The sequence below is a fragment of the Ictidomys tridecemlineatus genome, chromosome 4 (genome assembly GCF_052094955.1).
Source record: "Ictidomys tridecemlineatus isolate mIctTri1 chromosome 4, mIctTri1.hap1, whole genome shotgun sequence".
NCBI classification, from domain to species: domain Eukaryota; kingdom Metazoa; phylum Chordata; class Mammalia; order Rodentia; family Sciuridae; genus Ictidomys; species Ictidomys tridecemlineatus.
The window spans coordinates 142390948-142402856 of NC_135480.1; the positions used below are offsets into that span (position 1 = coordinate 142390948).

At 42.4% G+C, this 11909-nt stretch overlaps 1 pseudogene; it reads right to left on the reverse strand.

The window, feature by feature from the left end:
• Nucleotides 1–3344: 3344 nt before the first annotated feature.
• Nucleotides 3345–5253, reverse strand: LOC101974832 (ectonucleoside triphosphate diphosphohydrolase 5 pseudogene; annotated as a pseudogene).
• Between the last annotated feature and the right edge of the window lie 6656 nt (nucleotides 5254–11909).

Sequence of the window (11909 nt, forward strand, 5' to 3'; positions counted from 1 at the left end):
AGGCTGAAGCAGGAGGTTTGTGAGTTCAAAGCTAGCCTCAGCAACTTAGTTAGGCCCTAAGAAACTCGGGAGACCCTGTCTCTAAATAAAAATACAAAAAAGGGCTGGGGATGTGGCTCGGTGGTTAAGTGCCCCTGGGTTCAATCTCTGGTACCAAAAAAAAAGAAGAAGAAAAAGAATGTTTTAAGTAGGAAACCATATAACATAGTCAACAAACTATTTCAGAAGATTCTCTGGGAGGGAACTCTAGATGGAGAAAAGGAACACTGAACCCAGAAGCAAGAAACTTTGTTTTGAACCCGAACTTATTAGCTGAAGGGTCCTGAGCAAGCTACGGAACAAAGCTGTGAATGACTTATAGAATGGTTAGAGTTTCACCAGCCACATGTACTCTGCAGGGCTACTTCAAAGAACAAACCAATCAATTCAAGAAATCTCCTATACTCCAATTATGCAAATAGAAGAATTTACAGTGTAAACTCCTTGAGGCAGAGAGTCGATCACAATCAGAACACAGTGCCTATTTGCACAGAGGCACTCAATAAATATTTTTAATTGACTTAATATGCCTTCCTGTTATAATCCAAATTTAGAGAATTAATGTTTTTTATGACCTACAAAATAGTTTTCAAGATTATTAAGCATTCTGACTCACATAATGACTCACATAATAACTATGGATCAAAGTTCCTAGACTCAGTGAAATTACATGTTAATGTGTAGATTTTTGTCTGAGAGAGATGCAAATCATTTCTCTCTGGTGAAAAAGATATCTACAAAGATTATAATTTATTATTTTGTAGGATATTAGCCCAATTTCGTATTTAACTCAGAATTCTTATCTTAATATTCATTAATCAGATTGCTTTTATTACCCTCTTCCTTAAACATTCTTTAAACCATCTTAAGATCTTCCCAATTCCCTCATTCAATCACAGGCTGAATAAGTCACACGCATTCATTTTATAGTTGCATGAGAATCATAATTCCACAGTTTTGAAGACTATTCTTGAATGCTACCCTATCTTTTCCTCATCAAACATATAAATACAGTTACTACCTTCTTTGATGGAGTGCAAAAAAAAAGAGTGGGAAGCCAATTTGATCACTGATAACTAGAATACTAGAGGACACAGGTAAGAAGCTATGAGAAATTAAGGAAGGACTTGGTGTTAAATTGGGGGAGTCAGAGAAGGCATCAGAAAATATGGCACGTTAGCTGCACCTGTAAGGAAGAGTAAGGTGTTGGTAGATGAGGAGGACTACTCCCAACAGAGAACAGAATTCTAGGAATGTGTTGGGATCAAGTACTTTCATATCATTGGAACATACATGGGTTTTGCAGGAGAAAGTTGCCTGATGCATTAGTCAGCAGTTTATCACTGTGACCCAAATACTTGACAATAACAACTTCATGGTTTCAGAGTTTTCAGTCCATGGTCAGTTGACTGCTTTGCTCTGGGCTTGAGGTGAGGCAGAATATCAGGATGGAAGGGTGCAGTGCAGGAAAGCTGCTCAGTTCATGGTGGTCAGGAAGCAGAGACAGGGAGAAGCCAGAGACAAGATAAAAGGCACCCTCCCCAGTGACCTACCTCCTCTGACCATGCCCACCTACCTATAGTTACCACCCAAGTAGTACATTCACATTATTCAGCAAATAGATTAACCCACCAATGCAGTTACAGCTCTCATAATCCAATCTTTCAGCTCCCACTAGTGCTGCATTGCCTAACACATGAGTCTTTCAGGGGACATTCTTAGATCCAAAACATAGCACTTGGAAAAGGATCGGGGTGTCTTTGGATCCATTGTTACATAACAAACTACTCCAAAACTCCGTGAATTAAAATGACACTTACTTATTATTTCTCATACACCTGTAGGTAGGCTGATCTAGGCTGGACTCGACTGGAGTGTTTCTGCTCTACATTTGCCTCGTCCTACTCTGATGCCCTAAGCTTGCCTGGGAAATTTTCTCTCATGGAATGGCATAGGTGCAAGAGAACAAGTCACAGATGCTGTAGTTTGGATCTTGAATATCCCTTAAAGGCCCAGGAGTAAAAGGCTTGGTCCACTGGGTGGCACTATTGGGAGGTGGTGGAAACTTTATTTGATGAGGCCTAGTGAGAAGTCTTTGGGTCATTGGGGGCTGTGCCCTGGAAGCAGGTTACAGGACCCCTGCCCACTTCTCACTTTCTTGTGCTCCCAGGCTGAGGTGAGCAGTTTTCCCCCTGCCATGTGCTCCTGCCATCATGGCTGACTTGCCACTGGCCCAAAAGCAACAGGGCCAAAGGATCATGAACTGGAACCTTGAAAAACAAGAGCCAAAATAAACCTTTCGTCTCTTTAAAATAATCTCTCAGATATTTATTACAGTAGTAGAAAGTTGATTAACAACCATGGTCAATCCAAAGGCAAGTGATGGGGAATTATATTCTGACTTTTTAGTGGGAAAAACTGTAAAGTCACATGGCAAAAGACATAGCACAAAGAAGGGTGAAGAATTGAAGCCAATGATGCAATCTACTTAGGGACAGACAGCAGAAGCCTTAATACTATAGTAAAGAATTAAACTTGGTTCAAGGCAAGGGGAAGCCATCAATGTTTTTAAGCAGAAGGAAAGCATTCTCAGATCTATGTTAGAAAGATGATTCTGTATGCTCCCTGGGTGGAGCATTAGGGAGTTTAGAACCACTTGAATTAGAGTAGTGGCTGTGGGAAAAGGGACAGAGGGACAATTTAAAATAGTGATCAAATAGACTAAAGCGGGCCATCATTTGAAGAAAGAGTAAGAAAATCAAAGACCCCACTCAAGTTTCTAAATTGATATGGTGAAATCATTGACAGTGATAATAACACTAGCTGCTTTTATTGAGCATTTATTTCGAGTCATCTACTATTGCAAACTTTTTTTTTACGGTTTCTTTCTTTTTTAAAATTACACATGGAAAGGAAAACCAAGTAATTTTTGTATCTTTATTTAGAGGAGGGGGTGAGACAGACAAGGATGGAAGAGGCAGGACAGTACAGAGGGAGGAAAAAAATACTGATATTGATGGGTCATGGGATTGTAGGAAGTCCGCTGAATGTAGCAGGTAAGAGGAAAACTAAAATGTTCAAAGAAATGAGGCACTCCAAGATGAAAATGAGTTTTCTTTGGTTCCCAGGAACTTGTCCCTGAGCTCTCACTTCAAGTTTGAGTTCCAAAGCTATTCTTTTTGGCTCACAGGGCTCTCTGTGTCATACAAAGACTCTCAATGATTTAAATTCTAGAGCCATCTGTGCCCTGCAAATGGTTAGGTAATAGTTCACATTAGACATGTGAAATTAATTCTACCCAAATATCTAGGCTCAAGGTCAAGATCTGTATATGAAAGTTCCTCCCTCTGATCAAGCCACTTAGTACACTCAATTCAGGTTCTCCCCAGACTAGCTCAGAAAATGATCAAGTCTTCTCTTCTTCTCCCCTTAAAAAGGTTGTTGGTGATTGCAGGCCTCAGAGGAAGTGCTTGGCATCAGTGGGAGATGACCAGAGACGGCAACTAGTGAAAAGTAGGCCCTAAGGCCCAGCCCATCTCTATGTTGTTCACTTTCTTGGTGAACTGAAAGAGGGTACTATCTCATTGAGCACAGTTGGGCACATGCCTGTAATCCCAACAGCTCAGGAGGCTGAGACTGGAGGATCGTGGGTTCAAAGTCAGCCTCAGCAAAAGCAAGACCTAACCAACTCAGTGAGACCCTGTCTCTAAATAAAATACAAAATAGGGATGGGGGTGTGGCTCAGTGGTCAAGTGCCCCTGAGTTCAATCCCCAGTACCCTACCCCCCAAAAAGAGGGTGTTATCTGCAAAGCCAAAGCCATCTTTTAGCAGGGTAGTGATGTAGCTGAGCTCCAATACATAGGAAAGGACTGCCTGACTTGAAGTTCTCCAAGTTATCATCAAACATTTCCCTAGCTTTTTTTTTTTTTTCCAAACTCTTCAACTTTTAAAATATCCCCTTTGTGATAGTCAATCATGTGTGTTTCAACGGCTCCGTCATAATAGTAAGAGAAAGCATGGAAGGACCTTCCTCGGATCTCCTCTGGCTGGTGAAGCTTTCCTTGCACCACCCTCAGCACTTCGTTGTAGCAGAGCTCAAAGCCCATCTTCCCTTCTCGGTTGTCACCAAACTGCTATTTCACACCCCCAAATATTCAATCTGCTTCCAACCATCTTGATAAACAGGCATTTTGGAAGTTTGTCCATCAATCCCTTCTGTCTACAGGGCTCCCAGAGTTGCCAGTCCTGCAGCTTTAATCCAAATCCCAAGTAACTGTATGTAGAGCTTATAAGTGCTATTAAACATCTCAAAGGAAGTGAGGTAACCCTTAGGAGTTTGTTCCAAGGTTTTCTCAAACTAGGGCAGGAATGTGATTTGGGTAAAGCACCCTTCACCCCACCCAGGTGCAGAGTCCCCACAGTCTCCTGGCTGTGGCCATGTAGCTGACCTGTTAGGAAATTCACAGTAACCCAAGCCAATATCCCTTCACAGGATCCATCCATGATGCTAACATTGTCATCTGGGACCAGGAAAGGTGGCTTCTTGAAGATCTCCTCCACCTTAAAGAGCAGGGCCTGGGCTTTCTGTTCTGGCAGTAGGCGAAGTCCCGCGGTTGCCCTCAGGACCACTTTGGTCCTTGGGCAGTGACTTCAGGGAATTCAGTCTTGGCCACCTCCAAGAGTTCTTCAACGCTCTCAGCACCTGCTTAGGTTGATCTACAGATGCAGAAAGTCCTGGCTTCACAGAATCAAAGATTTTCCCTTCCAGAACTGGAAAAGCAGTCCGGGAATGTTCTGCATGAAGACGTAAACATGAATTCGAGTTCCAGTGCTTCCTGCATCAAACATAATTCCATACAGGGTGCTGGCACTGACATTTATGGGACACATGGAAGACAGGAAGACACCCTCAAACCAAGTCTCCTGGTCTCTGTGGAAGACAGTGCTACAAACACAGGCTACCACCAGCATGAAAAAGATTGTGCCCCAGGAAGTGGCCACACTCTACCTAAGGTGTGGTGACTTGAAGTTTTGTTGTGGAAGGAGTGCTGCTCACAATCCTGTAGTAGCTTATGTCCAGATACCTGGTCTATACTACCAGGACCATAATGATCTGGTTTGCATGAGGATTCAGCCAACATACTCTACATTTCTATGACATTTCTCTAAGTGTGCTGCCCTTGGTGCTCTTCGCCCTATTGCAAACCTTTTGCACGTACCACAAAAGGGTTACAAAAAACAAGACATCGTTTTAGTTATAGTTATCTATCTCTGTTTTATGAACAAGAAAACCAAGGCTTAAAATATTGAGTAATTTGTCCAAGGTTTTACAACTCATAACTGACAGAGCTGAGGTTTGAACTCAGAGTTGGAGCCCACAATCTCTATGGGCAGCCTTGAAGGACAGGGATCAAAAGGACAGGAATCATGGGCTGGGGGTGTGGCTCAAGCAGTAGCGAGCTCGCCTGGCATGCGTGAGGCCAGGGTTCGATCCTCAGCACCACATACCAACAAAGATGTTGTGTCCGCCGAGAACTAAAAAAAAAAATAAATATTACAAATTCTCTCTCTCTCTCTCTCTCTCTCTCTCTCTCTCTCTCTCTCTCTCTCTCTCTCTCCCTCCCCTCTCTCACTCTCTCTTTAAAAAAAAAAAAAAAAAAAAAAAGGACAGGAATCAGCTTTAGGGAGGAACTAACATTGTATTTGGAGTAGTGACTGCCTTTGTGACTTTTATATCCTAGCACTCTGGTCTACCTTTTTAAGCAATAAAATAGCAGTGTATTTATTGGTATAAAATATCACTTTTAGGTACCTAAAGTTGGAATCATTTACATATTAGATTTGCCCAGAGAATCATATGCTTCATTTTGACTCAAAGTTACATTCATTTGAAAATCAATCAGAACCCATCCCTCCCTGCTCAAAGCCTTCCCAAACTGGCTGTGGTTCCCCTTTCTCATCCTTAGGTAAGTGTATCCATCGTTTCTATTGCCCACAGATCCTTGGGTGGAACTCTCTTTACGTCCTGTATCTCTACCAGAACAGATTTAGGGTGGCAAGAGGCTGGAAGCAGGTGATTAAAGTGGGAAATAGAGATCCTGTGTGCAGTGCTGAATTAGGGAAAGGCTGGGGAGAAGGGAAATTCATACTAGTTCCAGCCCCTCCACGTCCCTTCTTCCAGGTCCTGATTCTCTCCATTCCTCTTTCTCCTTATCCTCCGAGACAGATCTACTCTCAAAGCTCAATACATCTCCCAGGATCATTTATTTCACCTGGGATCTTCCTTCCCAGTTATCCACACTGGAGAGACTCAAGCTGAAGGACTGAGGGACTTGGATTCAGGCCTCCTAAGGTGGAGCAGCACCTGAGAACAGTGCAGAAAAATGAAACCACTACTGACATTTAACAATCGGTGCATGAAATAAATATCAAAATACTATTATTGCTAAAGCACTCACTAGTTTGGGAAATGTGAACTGTGCCAATTTTATATCTATATCTATCTAGTCAGCCCTCCATTTCTGAGGTTTCTTCATCTTCAGATTTAACGAAGGATGGAAAATAGAAAACACACACACACACACACCTGTATTAAACATTAATATTTATTAATTTAATTTAATGTATTAAAGCAGAATTCCTTTTCTTGTCATTGCCCCCTAAATCTTACAGGAAAACAACTATTTGCATAGCATTTACAATGTCATAGGTATTGTAATCTAGAGATGATTTAAAGTATATGGGAGGATTGTGGGGTGATATGAAAATACATCACTTAATATAAGGACTTTGCCTTCTGTGGGGGATCCTGGAACCACTCCCCCAGACACAGTGCATGACCACTGACTGCATTTAAATAAGATGTAAAATAAAGGGAGAGCAGGAAATAAGATGATTTATTTCTCTCTCTCCCTCTCTATATATACACAAACATATTTATTATTTGCCACTCAGCCATTTATTTTACATCTCATTTATTTTGCTGAATATTTTCAAATGTCAAATTTTTTATGGTGATTTCAACCATCATTTGAATCTTCTTCATTTTTATCTCTTTAAGGCCTTTTTACTAATTAAAATTAATTTTGCTCTTCTCTAAGCAAAATATAAATATATAATGTATGCCCATGTAGGGCATATAAATAAGTCATAAAATCTGTCCATTTGTGAAGACATTTATAAATAATTCTCCATTCTTCTGGCTCATTCCTTCATTCACACTTTAACACTAGACAAGAAATAAGGCTACAGAGGTGGTCCCTGTGGCACCAGGGATGGTGTGTTATGATGACTCATTTTAGGTGCCAACTTGGCTGAACCCAGAAAACCCAATATATGGTCCAACTTTATTCTGGATGTTTCTTGAAGGCCCGCCCCCGCCGTTTTTTTTTTTAAATGAGATTAACTTTTTTTTTTTTTTTTGAGATTAACATTTAAATTGGTGAGCTCTGAGTGAAGAAGATTGCCCTCACAATGTGGCTTCCCACATCCAAGCAGTTGAAGACCTGAACAGAATAGCAGACCTGGGACTGGGGTTGTAGCTCAGTGGCAGAGAGCTTTCCTAACATGTGTGAGGCACTGGGGTCGATTCTCAGCATCGCATATAAATAAAGATCCATTGACAACAACTAAAAATTAAAAAACTAAAAAAAAAAAAAAAAGAATAGCAGACCTAGCAGAAATTCTGCCCGCAGACTGCCTTTGGACTCACAAACCTTCCCCTGGGTCTCTGGCCTGCAGGACTATCTGTGGATGTTGGACTGAGCAAACTTACACAATTTTGTACATCCATGCTTTAAAATAAATCTCTTGCTCTCAGTACATCACAACCTGTTGGTTCTGTTTCTCTGGAGAACCCCCCTGGACAGATCTGAAAGCTTTTCCTTTTTCACTCTCTGTAGGGACAGTTCTAATATATCTCCCAGCTCATCCAAAGACATTATACAGAACAGAACAGAAAATCCCCTAGCCTTGGAGGACTCAGTGGATTTACAGCCCAGTCATATCTTGGGTCCTCTTTTTCCTTGCTGTGGGCACCCCGGCTTCCAGTCATTCTTCCAGATTGGTAAACCCCGCAGGCCTTAGTCAAGAGCCTCAGTGTCCTTTAGTTCCAGGTCTTCAGTGGACATAGCTCTTGTATTTTAGAGCCATAACAGGATGAACCAATCCATCCCTGGGAAAGAGCCCTCTTGCTTCACTATTGGGATGATGCTGTTAGGAGACTGGGCAATGCGTAACCTTCTCCTGCCAGGGGCCACAGCAGGATTCTGTCACTGTTGGGTACTCCAGACTGTCTCCCATCTACTTGTGGTTTAAGATGGGTCCCCTTCCTTCCCCAAAAGAGCTACGATCCTTTTTGGTGACTGACTCCCTTTCTGCCTGTAGAGTTGACAATGGGAAGGAAGCCCTTCCAGGAAGCTCTTGGACCCAAGAAGTCTTGGTTTCTTGGATACCAAGAAACCTCTAGGTTTGAAACTAGGAAACCTCTCAGGTTGCCAGGAGGCAGCCGAGGGAGAGTGCCTCACCTCCTTGGCACTGGACCTTCCCCTCACTTTCAGCCTCTGCAGGATGCTGCTGTTTCTGGTGATGGTCCATGGCTGACTCTCGGGTAAGCCCAACCTAGTCCCTAATGTCTAAAGCCCCTCCGTGGACAATTGAGATGGGCCTTGTGACAACATATGACTGGTTTAGCAGATCTCCAACCACAACGGTGGCTTTGGTTGCTCGAATATCTTTCACCCAAGAGCTTCCTTGGAATGGGACCCTGGGCAATTGTTTCCCTAGAACACAGTTCAGCAGGGCCCTAAAGAAAAGCTGCTGTGTCTGCTGGCATTTCTGGGAGTTTCATGAAAAGTTTATAAACTTTTAACTCCCATCTTAAAGCTGCCAGGGCTGAGACTTAGAAGCAAAGGAAGATGGGTATCCTCCTGTAAACTGGTTTTTATATATTCCTCCCCAAATGCATTATTCATTTGGATACAGGGTTCTCTGTCTGAGGATCCTCCATCTCCATATTCTCTGTATCCTGCAGCAATTAACCCATCTTTAAGGGATCAGAATTTACTGGATCAGAATGTTAGAACAAATAAAATGACCCTAGCTGGAGAGAGGGAGAAGAGCATGTGTCCCCTTTCTCTCTAGTCAGAGGTAATTCCTTGAAGGAACTGTCCCTAAAGAACTTTTTTCAGAAGATTAGTGCCAAATGGTGGAACCTGATGTCATTCTGGATTAGCTGTCACCCATCTACCTACCTGGCTCTTATTTTATTTGGTACCCGGGATTGAACCCAGGGGCACTTAACCACTAAGCCACATCCCTAGCCCTTTTTTCTTAAATGTTGAGAGACAGGGTCTTCCTAAGTTGCTTAGGCCCTCACTAAATTTCTGAGGCTGGCTTTGAACTTGTGATCCTCCTGCCTCAGCCTTGCAAGCTGCTGTGATTACAGGCATACACCACTATAACCAACTTAGAAGCATGTTTTAATCCGCTTTTTCATTGCTGTGACTGAAAGACTTGACCAGAACAATTGTAGAGGAGGAAAGGTTTACTGGAGGGCTCACAGTTTCAGAGGTCAAAGGCCAGTTCCATTCCTCAGGGCTCAAAGTGAGGCAAAACATCATGGCAGAAGTGTGAGGCAGAGGGAAGCAGCTAACATGAAGATCAGGAAGCAGAGGGAGGGGTCTCCACTTGCCAGATACAAATATATACCCCAAAGCCATGCCCCCAATGCCCACCTCCTCCAGCCACACCTGCTTCCAGTCACCACTCAGTTAATCCCATCAGGGAATTGGGTTATGACTCTTACAACCCAAACATTTCCCCTCTGAATTCTCACATTGTCTCACATGTGAGGTTTTGGGGGACACCTCACATCCAAACCACAACAGAGCAAAGTTCTATCACAAATCTCCATGAGGTCGGCACCAGGTCCTCAGGGGCCCCACCCTTTCACATGACAGTCTCTGCAATCACAACCGTGGCTTTGGTTGCTCACAAGTCTCTGCACTTCTTTGCAGGGTGGGGGGAGGGGAGTAGTTTGGGGACATCCTGTTCTCCATCAACACACAGACACAGTAGCCCTCAGACAAGGTTGAAGGCTATTGATAAAAATAGCCCAGTCCACCCACTCTGTGCGTACTTATTTTAAACAACCACCAGCTTTTCTTGGTGAGAGTAAGTAAGTTCCAGTCTCCAGCTGCAGTTTTCTGCTCTTCCACAAAAACCACTTATATGCTAAACCTGGTCTTGGGGTTAGTGACCCAAATTACCATCTCTCCCAAACTTCCCCAGCCCGTCACTGCTGTGCATTCATCTATAAAAGTCATAGTTGAAAGAATCAGTGGGCTCAGAGATGGGCCACAAGCCATGCAGCATGTCTCTTTGGCAGAAGAAGCTGAGCATACTCCTTATGAGGTATGACAGCTATCTGGAGTGTAGAGAGAAACTAAAGGATGTGACCCAAAGACAAGAGGATGGTGCGAAATTTCAATTAAATCTTGTGCTTTATTCCTACAAATACATTTTAGTTTTGCATTTTCCCCCATGATCTGTGAATGTAAAATGCTCTTCCCCCAATAGCAAATGCATTTCTCCCAAAGATGAACATGTTTACCTTGGAGCATGATGTCTGTCACATTCCTATTCTGGAGTCACTGTTCCTGGATACTTCAGAATGGATGTCTGCATAAAGCCAGATGGCAGAGTGATGCTTCTACTCTGTCATTTCTGGTCCTCTCTCCAAAACTTTTACTGTGTGACCCTTGGAATTGTGCTACTGCCTATATAAAAGAACATGGTAAGACACAGACATCCAAAATCATCCTGGCAAGTATGCTGTTGCCACATGAGATGCCACAAAATAAAAATGGAGGACAGAAAATTCCTGAAACCCTCCCTAACATTTATGGAAATCGTGTGCTCAGTTCCATCTCATGTTCCAAAGAGCTGCAGACCTGAGAGCACACACAGTGACTATCCCCTTGTAAATGGCTTTCTCTTCCCTATTCCCATATTCTTTCCTCCTTGTTTGCCTAGCAGCATCTTTTTTTCATTTTACTCCAGCATATTTTAGCAGCTTCAAATCCTTCCCAGAACAAAGCAGGATATGAATCTTTAAAAAGGCAGGGGGAGGCACTGTTGGCCATTGGACACACTACTGAATGTTATTGGGACCAGAGGCCCTGCCTGTCTGCATCATTGAACACATCACAAAACTGCTTAAGATGACAGCCAGCTTCCAAGATGTCCCTATCCACCCTTCCAGTGTTTGCAAAGGGCTCATTTCTGTATTTACAGGACAAAAGTAAACTAGATCATCATATATTTAACCAGTGTACATTTTCTCCTACTCACATGTGGATTTTATTTATGGAATATGTTAACTTTTTAGTTAATGCTCTGAGTACTTCTCAGAAATTCAGAAATGGTTTAGGAGTTATAGCACCCAGATTGATAGAGACCCAAGCAAGGACACGTTGACTGTCCAACTCAAATTATGAGTCAACTGAATTTCGAACTCTACCAAAATACAGGATTAAGGACTCTGCATCCGTTCATATCATTAAAATCCTTAATAGAACCAAGGCTTTTTTCTCAAATTCAATCTACTTTTGATTCGTATAAGCCTAAATTCCTAAAGTGTCTTGTGTAACTTTTAAACTTATTTTAGAATTTCAAGAATGAATGTAAAAAATGAATGATGTAACTTTTTGAGGAAGCAATTTGGCAATAAATATCAAGAGCCCTAAGCCTTAGCTGGGGCTTGGCTCAGTGGTAGAGAACTTGCCTAACACATGCAAAGCCCTGGGTGCAATCCCCAATACTGCAAAAAACAAAGCCTTAAAAATGTTGCTAAATTTTCATTCAGTAA